The following is a 7470-nucleotide window of genomic DNA, read 5'->3' as shown; positions in this document are numbered from 1 at the left end:
TAATTTAAATTTCGAGCAGCACACCACAAAGCTTGTTCAATCATGTTTTTATCAACTTAGAAATATAGCTAAAATTCGATCTATGTTAACTTTTAAGGACACCGAGACCATTTTACACGCCTTCGTCTCATCACGCCTGGATTATTGCAACAGCCTTTTCACCCGTTTAACCCAAAAATCTATTGATCGACTCCAGACTGTCCAGAACTCAGCTGCCAGGCTTTTAACCAGAACAAAGAAATATGACCACATTACTCCTATTTTAGCTTCATTACACTGGCTCCCAGTATGTTTTAGAATTGACTTTAAAATTCTATTGATCACTTTTAAAGCTCTTCATGGCCTCTCACCTTGTTATATTTCTGACCTTTTAGTCCCATACGCACCAGCACGTACCTTGAGATCCTCGGGCAGAGGTCTGCTGTCTGTTCCAGAGTCTCGACTGAAAACTAAAGGGGACCGAGCGTTTGCTGTCAGGGCCCCGAGACTCTGGAACAGCCTGCCCGAGGAAATCAGGTCGGCTGAGTCAGTGAACTCTTTTAAGTCCCTTCTTAAAACATACTTTTATAGGAGAGCTTTTCCCGATCTTATTTGACTTTATTTTATCCCTTTTATTTTATTGTATTTTAATAATTTTATATTAATTTTTTTTGTATTATTCTTTACACTTGTTAAAGCACTTTGTAACTTGTTTTTGAAAAGTGCTCTACAAATAAGGATTATTATTATTATTATTATTATTACCGTAGAGAATGCATTTGGCATTCTTGCAAAAAGGTTGAGAGTTTTCAGGTCCACCATATGCTTGGAGCCAGACAAGGTGGTGAAGATAACAATGGCCTCCCTGTGCATCCACAACTTCCTCCGCGAGCGCAGTTCTGACTTGTATACACCGCCAGCCTTTGCAGACTTGGAGAATACCGACCACAACACAGTTGATGGAGTCTGGAGGAATCAAGGGGTGGGGGCTTTACATCCAGTGGCGCATAGAAGAGGACGCAATGCACCAGTTATGGCAAAAACTCAACGAAACCTTCTGCAGGAGTATTTTGTCTCACCAGCAGGCAGTGGTCATTGGCAGGAGCAACACGTCTAGAAACTGAGACGATAGATGTCCTGATTAATTTTTCCCAGTAAATAAGACTGTGTGTACTGCATTACCTTTTGTTTTAAATACAATAAAGATCACTGTGGTTCAGTAATTGACCTCTTATTGATTTAACTCCTTTAACTGTGTAGTTTGAAGATACTGTATCACATTTGAAAAGGTGTATTAACAGTAAATATCCTGTACACTGTGCAGCTTCCAACCAATGCTGAAAGTGCTCTGTTCAAGTGGGTTTATAAGAACAGTGCAGGAATGGGAACAAATACTTCACATATTGTAAAATTTATATCATATCTAAAACATCCACAATGTAGGCCTCCAAACATTTTCAGGGGAGGCTCAGTGAATATAAGTGAAACATTACATTACTTATTGCATTAGGAGAGTTCAGGGATACAGTAGTTTTCGGAACCATTTCCCCCCCCATCAGTCAGAAACTAATAAATGACCTTAGGTCAGACATTCATGATCCATTGTGGTTCAACTGATTTGTTATTTATTGATATTGATCAAGATACTATAATGGTTATGATGTAATTGTTCACATATGTATAAACAGGCCATTTTTAAATGTAGGTTTCAAAGATTTATTTAAAAAGTAACACTGCAATGTCAACATGCCTTCAAATAATAGTTAAATATATAATGTGCTTACAAGTGCAACAGTGCAGGAATGAAAAAATACTATACAAAAAACCCAATAACCAAACACACACACACACACACACACACACACGTAAGTATACCTAAACATAAGTACTATTGTATGTAGTATACTTCAGATTGTCAATGTGATCATGGCCTTGCAGTGACTGTAAAAAGCTTGGATACGTAGTCCGAGGTGACGATGTGTTCTGAGGTTGAGGCCATTCTGGTGGCGAAGATGACAAGATGGGTTGAAATGTGTATGGCGTAGGCGGTGCATGTGAAGAGGAAGATCTGTGCCTTTCAGTTTCCTGAGTGTCGTAGATCATATTCATTATGTCCCTTTTCAACTGTGTAAGGTATGCAGGGTCTTAAATTAGCCTCAGTTCCAATACAACCTGGTTCCCAAATGTAGCTAATACATCAGGAGTGGGTTCTGCATCCATTTTTGCCGCCTTCTGCTTTAACAAGGCAAGCTTCTGCAGCTCGATATCAGTTTCTGACATCCCCTTGCGCTTTACTCCGCTGGTGCTTGATCCCCGTTGTGCCATCCTGCTCTCTGTTGAGGTAGGTGAAGGAGTTTCCTCTCCAGCCGTTGGAGAAGCTCTTTCATCTGACGATTCAAGGGAGGAGGCAGAACATGATGCGCTAGCTGCTGATGTGGTGGGGTTTGATTCAGAGAGATTGAGGTCATCACGCTCGGTGAATGAAGCACAAAGCTACAAGAGATATGAAACAGAAATGTTAGAGTTGACATCACAGTTTTATAGAAATAAACATTAATGTACATTATTCTCAACTTTACTGGATAATACGTTTTGTACTAGTGATGGAAAAACACCCTAACATTTCATAATTACTGTAACAATGGCTACCCACATTTGTTATACTCACACAAGCACTGTGTAAAATTCAGGGGTGCACCTCATCCCTAAATATGTGCAGTCAGTTGTGTAGACGGTAGACTTACAGTGGTCTCACATGGACGGTGAACAATGTAGGTTTTAATGAAATCCATGGCCCTGAGGAGCCATCTTTGCCTAGGCATCAATGGTTTGCTGCCACTCCCACTCGGTTTTGGTTTCATCAACCTAGAAAACTGCGTTTGTAGCCCTCGTCTTCACGTCCTCAACTGAAGGAGACAAACAAGAAAGAATATGCATTGTTGTCAGCTGTTATGCACTCCAGAATTTCATTTGACCGTTTTAAACTGTGCCCTGAAACTGAGGGGGGTCTTGCAGTAATGTTTTAAGACAAAGTGGCCCCAAAAAAAAATGCATTACTTAAGTCGACAGTCATGCTGGTAACATAATTTATCAAGTGCTTATTACGACTGCCATGTAGGCATTGTACTATCTCTCGTCATTACAATAATTAACGTAGCTCTTACTGAAAACATGTTTTGCTCACCTTGCTGTTGAAGAGCATTATTAATTTCTGTCCACCTCTTCTCTTCCTCTGTTCGGTCGTGGTACTTCTCCTTCGACACATCATACAGGCATTCGTGCTCCTGCCAGAGTTCAATAAAATTTTGCTCCATGACCTGTGTCCACACTTTTCTTGTTGCTGCTACTTTTTGTCGTCTTAGAATGTTACACAGCGTTTCCACTTTATTTAAGTTATACAGACTACGTTTCTCTTCCGGTGACACAGTCCGTTTCTCTTCCGGTGACACAGTCCGTTTCTCTTCCGTTGAGCCAGCCACATGTCTCATTGGCCAAACCTTCTCCACACTTTTCACACCACATGATGTTGAGGAGTCGGCCAATTCTTCCAGATATTTGCCACGCTAGATATCTGCCAGACGTCAGTGATGTGTCAGAAATGGGAGCCGTTTTGACGTGTCATTGAGTAGTTCACACATAACAACTGGCAACCGCCGATCAACCGCTGATTTACTCCCGATCACGGCCTGATGATAGTCGAGCTCGCTGAGCGGCCAATAAGGCTAAAAATCGTGTAGTGTGAAATAGGCTTTAATTGACCCAATAGAAACTTCCATGCCCTGTTCACGGAATGTCCACGTAGCTAGGAAGTGCCAGACCTCTTTCTTTCTTGTATACACTGACAGAGACACCGAGCCATCATTTGTGCAGAAGAAGACTGGCACTTCACTCACACACACACACCAGTTTAAAAAATACGCAAGAATATTTTCCACTCCTTTGTACATTTAGTTTTAAGCCTGTTCACTAGACAAAATCGTCATCCAGGTTAAAATGACAGTTAACGTCAATTACAGATGCACATAGCTAAGCAAGCGAGCTAGCTCCGCACACGGCCGTTAGCTCCACCGTCTCGTCCAAATATGGCCACATACGGTGCGATCGGTTGCAAACAAACATGGCAACGCCTTAACGGCAGTGTACAAACCAACGGGTGACGTCACGATGACTACATCCACTTGTTATATACAGTCTATGATCCCAATCAACGTGAAATTGAGCGCACATGCATGAGCTACATACCCCGCCTTGGCTCCTCCCATAAATGACTATGTAAATGACCATAAATGCACCAGCATCACCTCCTAACGTCCTTATTTCAACAGCCAATCCTGCTGCAAAACAACAACACACTTTAATAAGTGCAAGACCGAGATGCTGATCACTGACGTGGAGGACGAAAGAAATAACAGGCGACGCTTTCCTCGCGTGAGTACATTCGCTGCCAGGGTTCACACACACACACACAGATAATCTTTCCATTGGCGTTGTCCTCTGTAGCGCCATTGTGCAGCCGCCATGCAGCATTACGCAGGGTAGCGACTGTGCAAGAGCTGTCATTCGCTTTATTTACAGACTTTGTTCATTTACGCTGTCCATATGTGGTGAAGATGTGAAACTAAACTGAAGACTAAATGGTTATATATCCACAGGGATTTATTAAAAACTAGTTACTAAAAAACTTGATGTTATCTTGGATTTTTAAGTTGATGATAATTCCATCAGTAAACCGAGTTGAGGTCTGAAGAAGACTCAGTAGCTAAATTCATGTCAACTATCTGCGGTGCTCCACAATAGTCCGGCCCTCTCCTCTGAGTTGACACTTGGTTTATATATTTTACAATTGAAAGGTGCGATATGGAATAGTTATGGCTCAATAGCACAAGCACAAATACCACTGCCGGTTTAAATATTTGAATGATAAAGAGATAACATGCGACAGTGAAATTAAATGTGTGAGACACATCATTATCCATTCCTTTCACATTCAATTAAGGCTTCGTATCCTCACTGGTTCTGTATACACAGTGATGACTGCAGGAGCACTAACCCAGGTATAACATACATTAAATATTCTGACAACACTGTGATCATGCACACCACCAATTCACTAAAGTGCAACTTCGGCGTTGAATCGCCAGCGTAGGCTACAAGGCTACAGAGGCTACGCTGTCACCTGACGTGCACCTCCTCAAAAATGTAACTACGTCGATGCGGACCGTAAGCATCGTGATTGGTCGGCTGGGTAGCCTCACAATGCCGCCGAGCCGACAGGAAGTCCCGTGCTTTGTGGTAACTTTTACTAGCGGCCAAAATGGCAGCTGTAACACAGTAGATCACTATTTTCGGTTTCAGAGACTGATATCAGATAAACCCTAGATCAGTAACCCTGGCAACTTACGCTGTGAACCTAACCTCCTCAGGAGGCGGTTTACTTCAACGAATGCCGAGTTTCTCTCCTCCCCTCTTGCAGGGCCTGAAGCACTTACTGACATTTCCTCATTCATATTGTCAATATCAAAGAATATATTGGAACACAGTTAAGACTTTAGAAACACCAAAATCAGAGTTAGATAGGCTGTTAGTTTTTTTTACCCAAAAATGATCTTGAACATGACCGCGGTGAAGTCTTTAACAATCACTCGATGTATGGACAGAGAGGTATCTTTGGACATTGTGGATTTCTCCACAGCACAGAATAAAATCTGTCCTTTATAACACTATGATTCTGTGGACATTGAGGCAGCTGTCAGGTTCAGGTGAAACACTACATTACTGCAGGAATCACTGTTTAAATTAATCTGTATAAAACAGATCAATTAACAGTAATCTTTCATATTGTGGTCGCACAGTTTGGATCATTCCTATCGTAGTTATCAGCTGGATTTGATGTGAATATTTCTGAGTGAGGATGACTGTGGTGCAGCTGAAGCAAATAAATGTAGTTTAAAAGTGAGTTTTTCATGACTATCTGCTGATAGTCTGACAGCATTAAAAAAATAAAATATGAAATGAGCAAGATTGTATCAATGGAAAATAGAAAACTTTACAGTCAGTTTGAACCTAGACACATTTTCCACTGCAACAAAAAAAAAATCATTAATAGGCCTGCTGAGTCAGACTGTGACATTACAATCACAGGTCCATGAGTAGGCTAAACTATGTCTAAAATGTTCGATTAATAGCTTCATCTTCAGTTAACCTACCTATTGCCACCAGCATTCTCCTGAGGTGCAGTCGTTGGTGTAGAGGGAGCAGAGCAGTGGGGAGAGCACACACCCCTGGGGGGCGCCAGTGCTAATAGTGCTGGATGTGGTTTCCCAGCCTCACCCGCTGACTCCTGTCAGTCACGAAGTTTGTGATCCACTGACAGGTGGAGGCTGGCACAGTGAGCTGGGTGAGTTTGGTACTGAGGATGTCTGGGATGATGGTGTTGAACGCTGAGCTGAGGTCCATAAACAGGATCCTTGCATAAGTCTTTGGAAAGTCGAGGTGTTGCAGGATGTAATGCGGTCTCAAGTTGACTGCATCATCCACTGACCTGTTAGCCCTGTAGGCAAACTGCAGGGGGTCCAACAAGGGGCCTGTTATGTCCTTCAGGTGGGCCAACATCAGTCTTTCAAAGGACTTCATGACTACAGATGTCAGGGCGACAAGCATGTAGTCCTGCAGCTGATCTGCGGCTCATGTCGCTGGAAATGTTTTAACAACATTACAAAGTGTTGCGATTTTATTTTTGTGTTGCTTTCTCTGTGCTGGAGTTAATTTAAGAACTTGATTGTTTTATCGAGTTTGTTATCTGCCGCTGTCCGCCTGAGATTGTATGTCTGCATTAAATTTATAGCTGGGAAACTGCAGCCATCATGCTCTTGTGTGTTTACAGTGAACAGCTGATGGAGTTACGCTAAATAGGCCTACTGGGTCCGAAGTTGTTGTTTTAAGTTTTCATCAGTCAGGAAGTTTTTTTTTTTTTTTTTTTTACACAGAGCCAGAGTCGGTCTCCTCCTCTCCAAAACAAGCGGAACAGCTGATTACAGCAGGTACTTAAAGCTGGTTAAACATCCCGTTCCTCCAGTGCAGGCGGACACAGATGTGAGCGCTATTATCAGAGATAAATGTCTCCAATATTGACAGCAGACCGATGCTCGTTGATACTGCAGCCTTGAGCCAACTGATTTGTGGTGGAAATGGTACATTTCCCTCTGAAGAAATAAAGACTCTGCAACCAATAGTTGTCTTTGTGATATTTATTAAAAGTAAGAATAACAGAGTGATTCAGCTGAAGGGCAGAGCTCATACACCAGAGGGCTGTTAGAGAGTCTGACCCAGAGAAACAGAGAAGACATTTAATGCTAGAGAATAATTGTGGAGTCTAACAGAAAAGCCTTTCTCAGCCTTGAGCCACAGTGGAAACTCCTTTCTCACAGGAAAGCATGAAACAAAACAATCTCACAGAAGGTCATTATATCAAAACACTGGTACACTTAGTGG

The 7470-nt window shown here is 42.0% G+C and overlaps 2 protein-coding genes and 1 long non-coding RNA gene across 4 annotated transcripts in view; 2 read left to right on the top strand and 1 right to left on the bottom strand.

The window, feature by feature from the left end:
* LOC123980185 (zinc finger protein 260-like) overlaps positions 1-7470 on the top strand; it is a 672464-nt gene that overhangs the window by 402387 nt on the left and 262607 nt on the right. The window lies entirely within an intron of this gene.
* LOC123980191 (butyrophilin-like protein 2) overlaps positions 1-7470 on the top strand; it is a 470636-nt gene that overhangs the window by 353509 nt on the left and 109657 nt on the right. The gene's annotated exons all lie outside the window — the stretch shown is intronic.
* LOC123980252 lies at positions 1682-4188 on the bottom strand. The gene is made up of 3 exons (XR_006827437.1): positions 3164-4188; positions 2724-2885; positions 1682-2472 (listed from the first exon to the last, which is right to left on the bottom strand). It is a non-coding gene; the product is annotated as an uncharacterized LOC123980252 (long non-coding RNA).

This window comes from Micropterus dolomieu, linkage group LG12 (genome assembly GCF_021292245.1).
Source record: "Micropterus dolomieu isolate WLL.071019.BEF.003 ecotype Adirondacks linkage group LG12, ASM2129224v1, whole genome shotgun sequence".
Lineage (NCBI taxonomy): Eukaryota > Metazoa > Chordata > Actinopteri > Centrarchiformes > Centrarchidae > Micropterus > Micropterus dolomieu.
Note: the sequence above shows the minus strand (reverse complement) of the source record. Positions and strands in the feature narration are given on the sequence as shown.